Raw genomic sequence first — 14,401 nt, 5'->3', positions numbered from 1 at the left:
AAGTTCTTGTTCCTAATTTTTAATCGTATTTAATGGTATTGTTTGTTAGATTTCCGATAGGAGGGGTCCTTTGATGGTGTCATTCATGTGTTTTGAGTCTTGAGTTTTTAAGTTATTAGATTCATAGTTTTTCTTTAGACTCTCACTGGTAAGATGATTTTTATGATTAATTGAAGGAATAATATATATAAATTTCACCGTTTGCATGTTGGCAAGCGAATGTATATATAGCTTTTCTGAGAGTGCTGCTTGCAATCAAACAAGAGAATACGTTGGGGAGTTTCTGAAAGAGATGTGGAGAAGTCTCAAGCTTTCAAAAACCATACGTTGCTAAATATCATTAACTTTGAGGCCATCCAGCCAACCTCTGGATTTACTCGGTATTTGCCTCACCGCTTTGCTTTATTTACTGCATTATTCTCGTGACACTTTTAGTGGCGATTTTAGTTTGCTTTGACACTACTCAAATGTTTGATTCCCTCCTGGAAGGCCCCAGGCGTGTCGCCAGACCACACACACACACACACACACACACACACACACACACACACACACACACACACACACACACACACACACACACACACATAACTGTGGAGACTTGTATCTAGGAAACGAAATCAGGTCATGGCCATTACTGATGCACAACTTATAGAGATGAATTAACTTTGTTCGCATTTTTGGATCATATATCTTTAAATCCTGGTTTAAGTGAGCAGGGTTGCTTTCTTTAAAATTTGTTGAGATTAAACTACACTGGGAGTCTCGACGTTTTCTCCCCTATCCCTCATTGCAATGGTGGCATACTTTCTTCAAGTTTTTCAGGATGTTGTTGTTTTACTACACACAAAATACAGCCTTTTATGCATATATAGATGTTATGGTAAAATTCCTCAGCTTGCGTCATGGTGTTTCAGCGTATTTACTTTCATAAAGCAAAAACATTTGAGACTGGACATAACACAATTAGTTGTTTGATGAAAACACGTTAAATTTTAGTAACCTCATGCATATAAGTATATAGAGGATGGTTCTAGCTATGTGGGAACATTGAACAAATGAGCTCAGAAGAACCCCACCGGCAAAATGAGAAGAATAGAGCGTAAGTGAGGCAAACTCGTTATTTCTCATTCACTATCTCAGTGTGACCTGCACAATCTGGCATGCTGCCTTTGCTAAGAGGGCGACATGTTTGTAGTTTAAACCTAGAAATTATGTGATTCTTATAAGTACTATTAAGTTGGGCATAGAACTGGCGTCAAATCAAGCACGAGCTTTCTCGTATTTAGTCCTGTACATACCGGAAACCTAAAATGAAAATACTTTGAGATATATGCATACATACTCATACCTAAACCTAAAATGGAATGCTTTGATAGATATGTATATATATATGTACATACTTAACATAAACAGTAATTTCTATATATATATAGATATATATATATATATATATTGTGGTTTTCTATGATTAGAGCCCTGTTATATTTTAGTTTCATAGATTCATGGATATATAAATTCTCACCGCTTGAACCTCATGGTTGAGGTGAATGCTTAATGACTCAAATATATGTCCAACAGAGATGATACCTGCATGGCTGAATTCTTGATATGTTATTATTCCAAAGGGCTCTTGAATATTGATGAACACAACAAAGAAAATATCAAAATTTTGTACATTTCCTCAGCAGAACATCATATATGAATATATATTTACCGCATAATATCAAAACTACAATATCCAATGTTTTGTGTTTGTGTGTGTGTATATATATGCAACGTCTAAAAGAATTACCAGTGCACAAACAAAAAGAATACGATGATTCTAAATGATGATGATAACCTTGCAGAAAATAGCAATTATCAAGCATGATTTTATTGCCCAAGAGATACAAAACTTGCAAAAATAACATATGATGCAGAAGAGAATGGTTGCAGCAAATTATGACATTCATGTCTTGTCATCTAGTATCCAATCGGTGCTCATAAAACTCTTTCATTAGATGCTACCCTCAAAAGAGCATCAAAGGATTATCCAATCGGATTTAGGTATGAATTCACATTCTTCTTCTTAATCACTGAATTTTCATTTGATTAATTTTAGTCTTGCTCTGAACTCATACATTACGGAATGCCATTGTTTTTATTAATTTCCGGCCTTTTATTCTGAAGTCACATGATACATTTAGTCTTACTTTCTTCATTGGATTTTTAATCGTCTTGATATCGTGGCATTACTTTAGCATGCACCAAAACATTGTTGCTGCTCTGGATGCTTCTCTCAAGACGCGCCATAGCATCTATGCTGGCTGAAAATTATGTTAGTGCACAATATTTCTCCTGCAGAAATAGCACTTTGTGAAATTCTTATCAAAAAGTCTCATATCAATCATGTTGAGTATAACCATTTTGAAGATGCAATTTTGAAATTCTTCTGACCTTCTGTTTTGATTCTAAAACTTTTAATATTTTGCATATGTAACATTTCTTTTGAAATTCAGCTGACCTTTTCATTTTCCAGCTGCAGTATTGAAGACTCCCTCTCTTGGGATCATCATGGATCTTGGGTTGACCATCAGCTTCACGCACAGCTGCAAGAGAATCAATTGAAGGTGTTGTCGGTTCATACAGCACCTTTTACCATCAATCTGCATTGAGCATTTATGGCAAGGATGTTCCCAAATTTTGTGTGATGAAATAGCATAATAACATATATGTAGTTGCTACCTTTTGCTCATTTGATTCACCTAAGCACGATATACTAGAATATAGGAATATTAGTTAAACTAGCTTCCTCATCCCAACATATTTACCAGGTAAGATAACAACTCTCTAAATCCCTCACATTGCCGTATCAGCCTATTTTATTTAGATCATGGGGTTTGGGATTAAGTTAAGTGTTTTTGCTGCCGGACACATATGTATTCCTTTGTCTAGGCATCGCTCAAGCGCCCAATTATATATATGGATTTATGAAGTCTGGTCCTGTCATTGCGCAGAAGTTTTGTATTGGTAATTTTATTGCCCGGTTATAGACTATTATTGTCTATATTTCTCAGTAACTAAAGCTCTGACTATAATCAGATCAATTCTTTCTAATTTTAGGCACTGTTGTTAACCACAAAGATCTGCCATCAAACAGAGTTTACTTCAACTTGTGCAGTAATGCAGGAGTAAAAGTAAAATTTACTTCCATTCTAGCTTTAAAATTTTGTTTTAATTTTTAGTATTGTCACCAATCCAACCATGTTCAAGCAGGGTGCATGCGAGAACAAAACAATCTCTGCTACATGTAACGTATGCACTTTTGTGAAAATTATGTGTATATATTCTTGTTTCCTTCTGGTTACAAGCAGGAAGAGAATGCTAAGTTTGCTTCTAACCCAAGAGCAAAATCCAGTCTAGTGTAGTGTGTAAGCCAAGCAAAACTTTCACAGAAAATTGATGCATTTGATATTCAAAAGCAAAGGAAATGTATATAAATGTACTTTTTGATTTTACATTTTAACTTTTGTGTATTAAAATTCTTATTAATAAATGTTATATATATGACTTTATTGTTAATTTTGATTTGAGTTTGTGGGAATGTTTTGTGTATGAAATGAAGTGAGTGAGCACTAATTTTAGTTAATTGTTTAATACTATTAACATGGAATATTGATTGGGTGGGTTTAGTGGTTTGTAGCTGTGCGAATTTTATCCGCTAAGAGCCTTACTCACTGCCTCGATAGCGGCGGATTAATTAATCTGATTACTATAATTTGTTAAATGAATCTATAGTAGCGGATTAATTAATTCATTACTATAAATTTGCCAAATGAATCTATAGTAGCAGAATGCACCCATAGTGGCAGTGTAAAATCCGCCACTACAAACCGTCTGTAGTGGGGATATCAGCTACTTAATCTGCAACTGCAACTATTGGATATTTTATCATCATTATAATGATGATGGGACATGACAATCGCCACCCATGATGACTGACAACAACTGTGTGGACAAAGAGCTCATGTTTAGAAGTGGTGTCAATTTTTAGGTCTTTCAACACTCGCGGAATTTTGTAGCATAAAGAATCAAATGAAGCAGGATTTGTATCTAGCTTTTCTACATGAGACTCCAGTCAGAAAACATCTTATGACACTCAAATGCACTCCTATCTCTTTTAATATTATATTTCTTCTAATTGAACTCCCTTTGATCTAACTCAACCCACCAATATGGATATCGCTCAAGAAGGACTAGGACATTCAACTTTAGTAATATTGGCATAAGCCCATTCTACATTTGTCCAAACCCCTGTAGATTCGTGCATATCAAATCTCATGATTATTTAATTTTACCATCCCATTTTGAAAGTTATGAGATCTCCGCTTAGATGTTAAAGATAGTGCAGATTAACCAAACACTTGATGTCTTTTTGGAAGCTCTTTTGTCTAACACTCATCCATTTGGTCATTTTGCATAAATAATGTTCTCAGCACACATCTGTATCTAGATAAAATGCAGCAACATTGATTTTCTAAAATCTTAAGGATATTTTTTCCTATGCCATAAGCTTCTTCCAAATCAACAAAATCACCGATCAGTCTATGGTGTTTATAGCCTTTGTTAAAAAGAAAAGAAAAAAAAAAGAAAATGAAAAAGAAAAAAAATATCAATCAAGCCTAATCTCATCCAGCACTCTAAAATTTCATGTTTAGATTTCCTTGCAACATGCAAACAGATAAGAAACATAGATTATTGTAACTGAATTTCAAAATGGGACATAAATACTTCTCCATAACATCAACTACTTCATTATTTGATTTTATTTTTCTAGTGACTTTAATTGTATAAAGCATTATGATGTTCCTAACACTAACACAAATCTTGGATAGCAATGTATCCGTGGTGCCTTGTGTGGGGGTTGGTGGTCGTATACACACCAACCCAATATTCCATGTGTTAGAAACCCATTGACCAAGCTACCTTTTATATTCAATTTTCAATATAGTGAAATCTCTCATCCTCTGTCTGGTTTTTTCCCTTCTTTAGGTCTCCAAGTAAATTTGCATGCTTCTTAGATTATGTTTATTCATTACCCCTTATCGTTTGATTTTATCCTAACAAACTTTGACAAACTTTTCCCCACTATTGGAGAGTAATTCAACATGGTCTTATTGGACTGTGACTTCCAGTGAACGTAAACCATAATATTCCTTCTATACACTTTGCTTTGTTATATCTTCATCTGCATAAAATATGTAGATTAACTATCTTTGAAATGATCAGATCATTACACCAATATTTTCTAATTTTAGGAGCAATTTGGTAGAGGGGTTTTGAAAAACCTCTAATGTTTTAAAAATCAGACTAGAATGGGTCATTCAACCAGAAACTGGACTCCGGTCTTATGCAATAACCCTAATAAAACTGCTAATCCAATGAACAACTTTTAAACCAAGTTGGACCATGAACCAATGAACTTGTTAGATTGGTTAACCCGGTTTTGTTTTTGAAAATATTATGTTTTAAACACTAATAAAAAGGCATTCTTGTTTTGTCTCTAGCCTCTCTCCTCCTACCTTCTTAGTTTGGAATTCTGATCTCATCTTCCTCCATAGTCCACAACCATCCTCATGCTTGAATAGCTCACATCTAGTCCTCTTCGGTCTTCTCTCCCTCATAGCATCAAAGGACACTCGAAATTGGGATGTTCTTGCTTCCTATGGGTTTCATTAGATCTTTGATGTCGGAAATTCTCCTCTCAAATTGGTCTCCTCCGCCAATCTTCTCAAGGAAACATACAAAGCGGCCGGTAAATCACAAATTATCGCAGATAATCTGAGGATCAATCCATATTCTTTGACATGATTCAAAGGTTAATCATATGCTTAGAGGCGCTCATTTTCGACGAAGTGGTATGGTACATATGACCATTGTAGTGGATTTTAAATTAAAACCAACTTCAATAATAAGGTGAGGAGGAGAAGTGAGCCAATTTATATTTTCTTCCCTTTCTCACTTTCAAGCTCTTTTGAACTCAAAACTCCACCCGCACATGAATTCGCTCGTTCTATTCTCAATTTTCGATAGACGAATGAAAGCATACCTAAAATAATATCGCTGGCACCACTTCATAAGATACGTAAAAGCACTTTCTCCCGACTCACTTCAAACTTCACTCTTCTCACGAATGCCCTGTATAAGTAGCTCCATATCTATTATTCTGATGCTGTCAATTATATATATATATATATATATATATAGCAAATATAAATATTCTCTATTTATTATAGATGCTAGTACTCTTGTGTAAGTAGGTTCCATAGTGCACTCTTCGACATACAACAATATATCGCCTTATTTACATCCCATTGATCTCTATTGTGGTTTCTCCAGCATTTCTCACGACATCCCAAATCCAGTGTGCCGCTCGAATACGGATTTAATGGAAAGCAGAAGTAATGAAACGATGAGCGAGGGAGAATGATCATGAACGAAAGATTCAGTTTCCCATTTAGCGAGAGCAAGAGTGCAGTGACACGGGTGTCAGGAAAAATAGAGAAATATGGTAAAATGACCATTATAATCTTTATAGGAATAATATATAACATAACATATTAAAATAAAATAATACCTATTTTTAAATAATAAAATATTGCAAATATTTTTTTACTTCTATTAAATATTAAATATTAAATATTCCACTTTTCCAATTATTTATTATTAAAATAGAATGTTAATATTTTTTAATTATATTATTTAAGTATTCTTATTTCCTTTATTACAATTAAAATTTTAAATTAAATTTTCCACTTTAACAATTATTTATTATTAAATTTAATAACAACACATATAAAAACAATAATACTATGTTCGAGTTGAGTCTTTGATGTCGCAAGCTTTTTCCATCTACGGGGTTAGCCAACACACCTATGGGGTTAGGGAAACCACACGGGGTGTGGTTTGCTAACCCCGTATTTGAAGTTAGCTTCGGGTATAGCATTATTCTATAAAAATGTTAATACTATTTAATAAAAATTAAGTATTGTGTTATTTTTCCATTAACATAATTTTAAAGGTGTAGTGAAATATTTAAGTTCAATTGTTATTTATAGTTATATATATATATATATTTTAATATTTGAATCAATTGTTATTTTAAATATTAGTTAGTATTATTTTGTTTTTTTTAAAATATTATATTTTTTATTAATTTTTTAAATACGTATTTCCGGAATTATTTATGAAAATGTGCAAATTTTATTTTTTTAATAATTTTTTTAAAGTTGTGGTCCCACTTATTTTTTAATATTAGGTTTTATTTTTTTTAAATAGCGGGTCCATTATTTTTTAATATTAAAATTTTATTTTTTTAAAAAACTGCTAATCCCATTAGTATTTTCAATTAAAACGCAAATTTACATTTAGTCCTTATAATTTCATAATATTTTATTATAACTTGTTTTATTGTTAATTCTACTCTCCTATTTTTACTTTAACTAATTCTAACTGATAAAAAATATTGTTATATTCGGTCAAAATTTTATCATATAAAAATTATTTTAGCCAAAATTTTAGTAAGTAAAAATTAAAATTATCTCCAAATATTAGAATAGTCAAACCTACAACTATTGGGGTAGATGGAGAGTATTAATAAAAGTTAAAATTATCTCTAAATATTAGAATAGTCAAACCTACAATTATTGGATAGGTGGAGAGCATTGATAAAAATTAAAATTATCTATAAATATTAAAATAGTCAAAACCTACAACTATTGAGTATATAGCGTGGAAAGCATCATTGAAAGCTGATCAGAATGAATTATCAGGTGAAGATCTACCCCATTTGTGAGAGTTATTGGATCAAATTAATCTTAAATGATCCATTTGTTAGGTAGAGGCTCATATAAACCCTCCAAAGTCTCTTTTGTAAAACATACAAGCATCAGTTGTAAGAAAGATTATCAATACAGAGAGAACTTCTCCTCTAAAACTCAGTGTTATTCTAGCTTTTATTTTCTCGTTATTTTCTTTTTACATCTCAAACTAGTAAATTTTATATTCTCGTCAAATCAAACGAAGTAAGACTACCTGGGCTTGAGAGAAACACCGACCAAAAGTGCACCGCATGTACGTCTCTAATTTGTTTTAGTTATGGGAACAATTTTTACATGTTAAAATTTTAGATGTTCAATATTTTGTTAGTATGAAAAAATATTAAAATTATGTAAATTATTAATAGTATGTTAGAATTAGTTAAAGTAGAAATAAGAGAATAGCAATGGGAATAAAACAAATTATAAGAAAATATTATGAAACTATAAGCATTGCAATGTAAAATTGTTTTTAATTTAAAATACTAATGGGACCTGCGTATAAAAATTTAATATTATAAAACTTAATAAAAGTTTAATATTATAAGTGGGACCCATAAATTTTATTATTAAAAATATAATATTTGTAAAAACCTATTATTTTACCTCTTATAATAAATAATAAATATTAGTTAAAGATTATTTCACCCTTATAATTTTATAATAAATAATAAATATTTAAACCTGGTTTCCTCTCTACATATCAAAAACGATAAAAACATGATGGAAAAACAATCGTGCTCGTGGCTAAAATCGACATTTCCCAGATCCGACAAGCAATCTTCAAGAAAATCGACTGAAATGCCAATCATGTGCCTCCTCCTCATCCTCATTTCTCAAAAGACTTCTTTCCCTCATTCACATGCTCGCCAACCAAACAACAACGGACTCAACTTCCATACCCAATCCAATCCCATTCCACTCTTTACAAACAAACAATACCTTATATCTCTTATAGCAAAAAAAAATCACTTTGATTTGGGTGAAAAATGAGAGGAGTAATTTTGGGTTCCACATGTTTTCATGGTTTGTAACACTGATGCATTGACATTGACCTTGGGTGAAGAGAAAAGAGGAATATATGTATATATATTTCCTTCTAACTTTTACCATTTTTTTATTTTTCAGAAATTGATTTATTTTAAAAAAACCAAATTTGCGAACTAGCCATACCGTTGAGCTACATCTGCATCGACACAACACTATCCATCACCGAAACAGGCATAATAGAAATACAGGTATGTTTCTACATCGCCAAATAACATCTCTATTCCCCTTGCAATTAGGGTTAGGTCTGGGGCTAGGATAAGGGTTTCTTAGGATCCAAGATGCTCCTCGACCTCTTCGGCGGTGGAGGTGGCGGTGTTGGTCATCGGAGGGCTTAAACAAGGGGTATTTATTTTCTTTTGGTTTACCTTTGTCCTTTTCATTTGATGCTGATCACTGACTTTTAGAGAGCTTTGCTTAAGATGTGCATGTTCATTGTTGGTTCGGCAATGAGGATGTTGGAAGAAATGAGAGATATGGTTCTCTTAGCTTATGCCAAAGTCTTGGCTGCTGTACTCCGATCAAGCTTGGCTGTAATGCTGGTAAGAGAACACATGACATCTCGTATGATGCTTAGTTCTTAATATTAGTGAAATTTGCCATGATTTTAAATGCTTTGGTGGTATTGGACTGGAATGCAAACAGTATAATTTTATGTACTAGTATTTTTGTAAGTTTTATGTTATCTGAAACATATGTGAAAAAAAATGAGTGTTATTCTCTTAGCATTGTCTAATGAGTTCTAGTAGTGCATGCCATGTAATACTTTTTTGTTTCACTTGGTACTGAGTGTTTTATTTGTTGTTTAGGTAAGAATGGTTATCAACAAGTTTGGTATACCAGCTATTCACAATTCACAGTATGATGAAAGCCAAATCGCTGATCATGTTCTACATTGTTAATTACACAAAGGTGAATTTCTTTCTCTATTGGTATGAAATTGTCACTTGTGATCTCACTGGAATAGAAAGTGTTTTGGTTATTCACTTATCCTCATATGTTGTTTTAATCATATCTAAGCAGCCACTGAGGTGTAAAGGTTGGGAAATGGCTCTTTTAGAGTACACAATAGCCATGCTTACAGATTCTGCATTGAAATCAAAGCCACCACTAACTAGAAGACTTGCTGAGATCTCATGCCCTTCAATTAGGGTTAAGAGAGCTTAGAGTGAGTGTGAATGAGGGAGCTTTCATTCTCACCTGGCAAGGTTTTGGATTTCTCATCCTCATCGAAGGCATCGCCTTAGCTGCTTAAGGTATGCATTGTTTAGCATTGAATGCAAATACAAAAAGTTATAAAATGCTTGAGCTACAACATGCTCTCGTAAGCTACCAATTGGACGAGCATGTTTAGAAGAGTTTACCTTTCTCTTCCCGTAAAGCTGCATCTGACTTTTACCTTTATTTCTTGCATGATTTTGATAATGCTAATATTTAGAAGAGTATTGCTTGTGCTGCAACAAGTGAAGTGGATGCTGCTTGATTCTTATTGTACATTTGTTTTAGAATTGTTGCCTCATATATTGCTTTTCTTATTTGTATTATTGTTTTTCACAGTCCAATCCATTTATTAGTTAGACTAGTGTCACTGGAGAAAGTTTAATTTTAGATCAATTACATAATTGGATCACCATATAAACTTACCTCTCGTACTCTATTGGTTATTAAAATATGAAATCATACATATATTTGCATAAGATCCTTGATGAGTAGCGGTTCTATTTGGATTTTAGTCTTAAGTGGAAGAAAGTTCCTCCTTTATCAGGAAAGTGACTAATTGAACTACACTGAGCTGGCATAATTTTTAGGGTAAATTACCCAGTTGGTCACTGAAGTATTGCCCGATTCCTATTTGGGTCACTAATCAAAAAAAAATTCTATTTGGGTCACTTTAACTTAATAAGTCATTCCAATCAAGTCACTATCATGCATGTAGGCAATCGGAATGATGATGTGGCATGCCGAGTCACCTAATTGATTCCATGTCGCCTCCACGCGACGGAGAAGTTCTCTTTTTCTCTTCCCCGCCTCTTCCCCTTTAACTCCTTTTCTCCCCTTTCCATCGAAGCTTCATCTTCATCTCGCTCGCCCGCCCATGGAGGATACCCCAAGAAGCATGGAATCATGAGAGATCAAGGTTAAGGTGTCAAGAGGTTGAAGCTTGAGCTTTCTTTAATACTAAAGGATTTTTGTGTTTGTTCTCAACTTTATGATGGGTGTGCTGAAGGTGCTAAAGGTACTAAAGAGGCTGAAGTCCAAAGATGAACTTCTTTTGATTATTTTGATTTGGTGTTAGTTCTGTGATCAAACGAAATATGTGCTATGTAATCCAAAGGATTTTTTGTTCTGTAATCCAGAGGATTTTTTGTTCTGTAATAAAGAGAATTTCTAAGTTTTGTAGTGTAAAAAAATGTCTATTCTATAAAGATAAGGCAAAAATTTTTTGTTCTGTAATCTTTTGATGAGTGTCATTTTCAACTTTACTCAAGCTATTCATGTTGTCCTTCTAAAGAGTAAGTTAAAACCTCTATAATTGTCTGCAAGAGCTTTGGCATACTCAAGATTGAGAATTTTGGGTAGTACTCAAACATAATCATTCTTCTGGAATTTAAATCTTGCACTACATAGGATTACTGATAGTATGTTCACCATCAATTTTCTTTAGAAACACAATCACATGTTTGATTACATATTGTGACACAAAATTATACCTGTATATTAAACATACATGCCAACCAAAATATAAGCACATGGCATAAATTACTAGCACTTAAATAGTATATTCACCATCAATTGGCTTTAGAAACACAATCACATGTTTGATTACATATTGTGACACAGAATTATACCTGTATATTAAACATACATGCCAACCAAAATACAAACACAAAAATCCTTTGGTATTAAAGAAAGCTCAAGCTTCAACCTCTTCAGCACCTTCAACCCCTTGCAATCTCTCATCAGATTCTATGCTTCTTAGGGTGTCCTCCATGGAGCGAGCGAACAAGATGAAGATGAAGCTTCAGTGGAAAAGGGGAGAAAAGGAGTTAAAGGGGGGAGAGAGGGCGGGAAGAGAAAAAAGAGGGGGAACTTCTCGGGCACGTGGAAGCTGACGTGGAATCAATTGGGTGACTCGGCGTGCCACATCATCATTCCGTTAACACCGTCTGTGATAGTGACTTGATTGGAATGACTTATTAAGTTAAGTGACCCAAATAGAATTTTTTTTTTTTTTTGTTTAGTGACCCAAATAGGAATCGGGCAATACTTCAGTGACAAACTGGGTAATTTACCCTAATTTTTATCTAGCAAGCTAGTTGAGCTGTTGGACTTGTTACTTCTTTATCTTGACAAGTGGTGAGTCATGCCATAAAGAGTGGGCCAGTAATAAGAATTAGTCCAGCAAGGCCTCAAAGAAGATACATAAGAGAAATTCTGAGGAAATCATGCCTCTTCTTACCTATTCAATCCTTCATGATGTGTTCATTTACTTTAAAATTTTTGATGGGCCTATTTTCATGTATCTTATTTAGGTTGAAGAAATGCCGGAATTTCATCCCATACCATCTTGATATCATTTATGAATTATATAATGATGGATGTTGGAGCTCCTTCAGCAAGCAAAACTTTGCGTTGCAGCAAAATTTGAAGAGAAAAGGTATTAGTCAGGGAAATAACTCTTATATTGTCATTGATGTATTTCATTTTCTGTTTCTGCTATACCAAACTATAGGAACAACAGGTTATGGTGTTCTCCAATTTTATGACCTCTTGACTCATTTGCACTAAATGAAAATTATATGGGTAGTTTTGGATCTAGGGCTGGCCCAATAATCATAAAATTTCAATTACCCAAGGTAAGCTTGCAGAGCATGTTGTAGCTTCAAGCATTTCATAAACATGTTGCTTCCAAATGGTGAATGTGTGCCACTTATTTGACAAAACATTCTCAAATGGAAATCTGGGAAAAGAAGATATTAATTTATAGCTTTCATGCATATGCTTTGATTAATACATGTTGCATTAAAGTAGGCAAAAAGACATAATTTAATGTTCTACTCATGGTGTTTTACAATATTAATGGTCATGCATATAAATCACGTTTCAATTATTAAATTTTATATTTGTTGTGTTGTTTTACCTACCAATGCAGATCCTTTTCTTCCATTGAGAGTGTTATAGATAAGTGTGATTTTCAGCTTAGGTGTGATCATCTTTAATTTGATGCTACCTCATTCCTTTCATTGGTTGCTTATATGTGATATCCATTTTGTTATGATGCCCAACAACAATTCAGACAGTATATACATGATAATGCTTGCAAGTTCTATACAAAGTTCAAATTTTTATATCAACTGATCAACCAAATGATTGATAGAATAATAGTCTTTAGATGAATTTGTTCAGCTTGTTATTGTTGACTGATCTCAAATTCAAATCGTGATGTTTTGGATGGTAATCTTTTATTGGATGTTATATTACTGATCTTTAAGAACATTAATATTTTGAGATCGTGAGTATTTCACCATCGATTCTAACACCGTGAATGAAACCTATATATGAAGGAACAGGAACCTCGATTAGTTTGAATAATTGGTTTAAGATCTATAATGTTATGGGGTCAATTTTTGTTATATCCACTTACCCGATTAGGTATGAAGAAATAAGTTGGCTTATAAAAAGGATAGATTTATCTAACTAATTAGAAAAAGAGTCTCGTGTCTAATAAGAGTTTTTCATATTTTTTTGCTAAGTAAATAATTACAGTGGCAATGCTCTAAGAAATAAGTTGAAACCTATTTTATCCATAAATGCTTCACTGATTTGGTTATATCTTTCTTGTAATTTAGTTTCTCTTCAAGTGTTTTCATTTATAAACATTGGATTTATGCCTAAAACCAATTGCTTGGGCCTAGTTATTGAAATTTTTGTTCAGTTCATGGTTGATTTTAAATGGAGCATTTTTTTCAGAGAACTTTTTTTGTGAAGAAGGATGTTATAATGCAACCATATCTCTTTCAACTTCATATTAGACAGTTGAAATGTAATTGACTATTTATAGTTCTGCTTTGTTTGAATACTATCTATAATACACTTTTGATTTCACTCTGTAGGTTAGGCTTATCTTATTGTACATTTTAATAATTTGATATTGGATTGAAAAAGTTTCATTGTCTAGAAGAGGGTAATGATAGCTCTGTCTTGTGATTGGGTGGTGGACTTAGAAATGTTAAAATATATTTTCCATTTATCTTATAAAAGCATCAAATGAAACATGCATGTTTCATTTGTTTTCAAGCATTCCATTTTAATATTTTCAATTGTTTTCATCGGGGCACACGCATCTTCTGTTCTTTTAGTGAAAATCACCTTATGGTTGTGAATTCCAAGATCTCCATGATCTCCTTCATCCCATATATCATCCCAGAGAAATACAAAGTTTTTGTTTTCAAAATATGAAAGTTGCTTTTTTTCACTCTCTGTGGTGCGAAAGT

General features: G+C 33.0%; 1 long non-coding RNA gene across 1 annotated transcript; it reads left to right on the top strand.

The window, feature by feature from the left end:
• Positions 1-9,143: 9,143 nt before the first annotated feature.
• LOC120266351 lies at positions 9,144-10,156 on the top strand. Its single transcript, XR_005538154.1, has 4 exons — positions 9,144-9,251; positions 9,329-9,448; positions 9,716-9,818; positions 9,930-10,156. It is a non-coding gene; the product is annotated as an uncharacterized LOC120266351 (long non-coding RNA).
• Positions 10,157-14,401: the final 4,245 nt, after the last annotated feature.

This window comes from Dioscorea cayenensis, chromosome 1, assembly GCF_009730915.1.
Source record: "Dioscorea cayenensis subsp. rotundata cultivar TDr96_F1 chromosome 1, TDr96_F1_v2_PseudoChromosome.rev07_lg8_w22 25.fasta, whole genome shotgun sequence".
Taxonomy (NCBI): domain Eukaryota; kingdom Viridiplantae; phylum Streptophyta; class Magnoliopsida; order Dioscoreales; family Dioscoreaceae; genus Dioscorea; species Dioscorea cayenensis.
The sequence above is the reverse complement of the archived record's forward strand: the minus strand, read 5'-3'. Positions and strand labels throughout refer to the sequence as shown.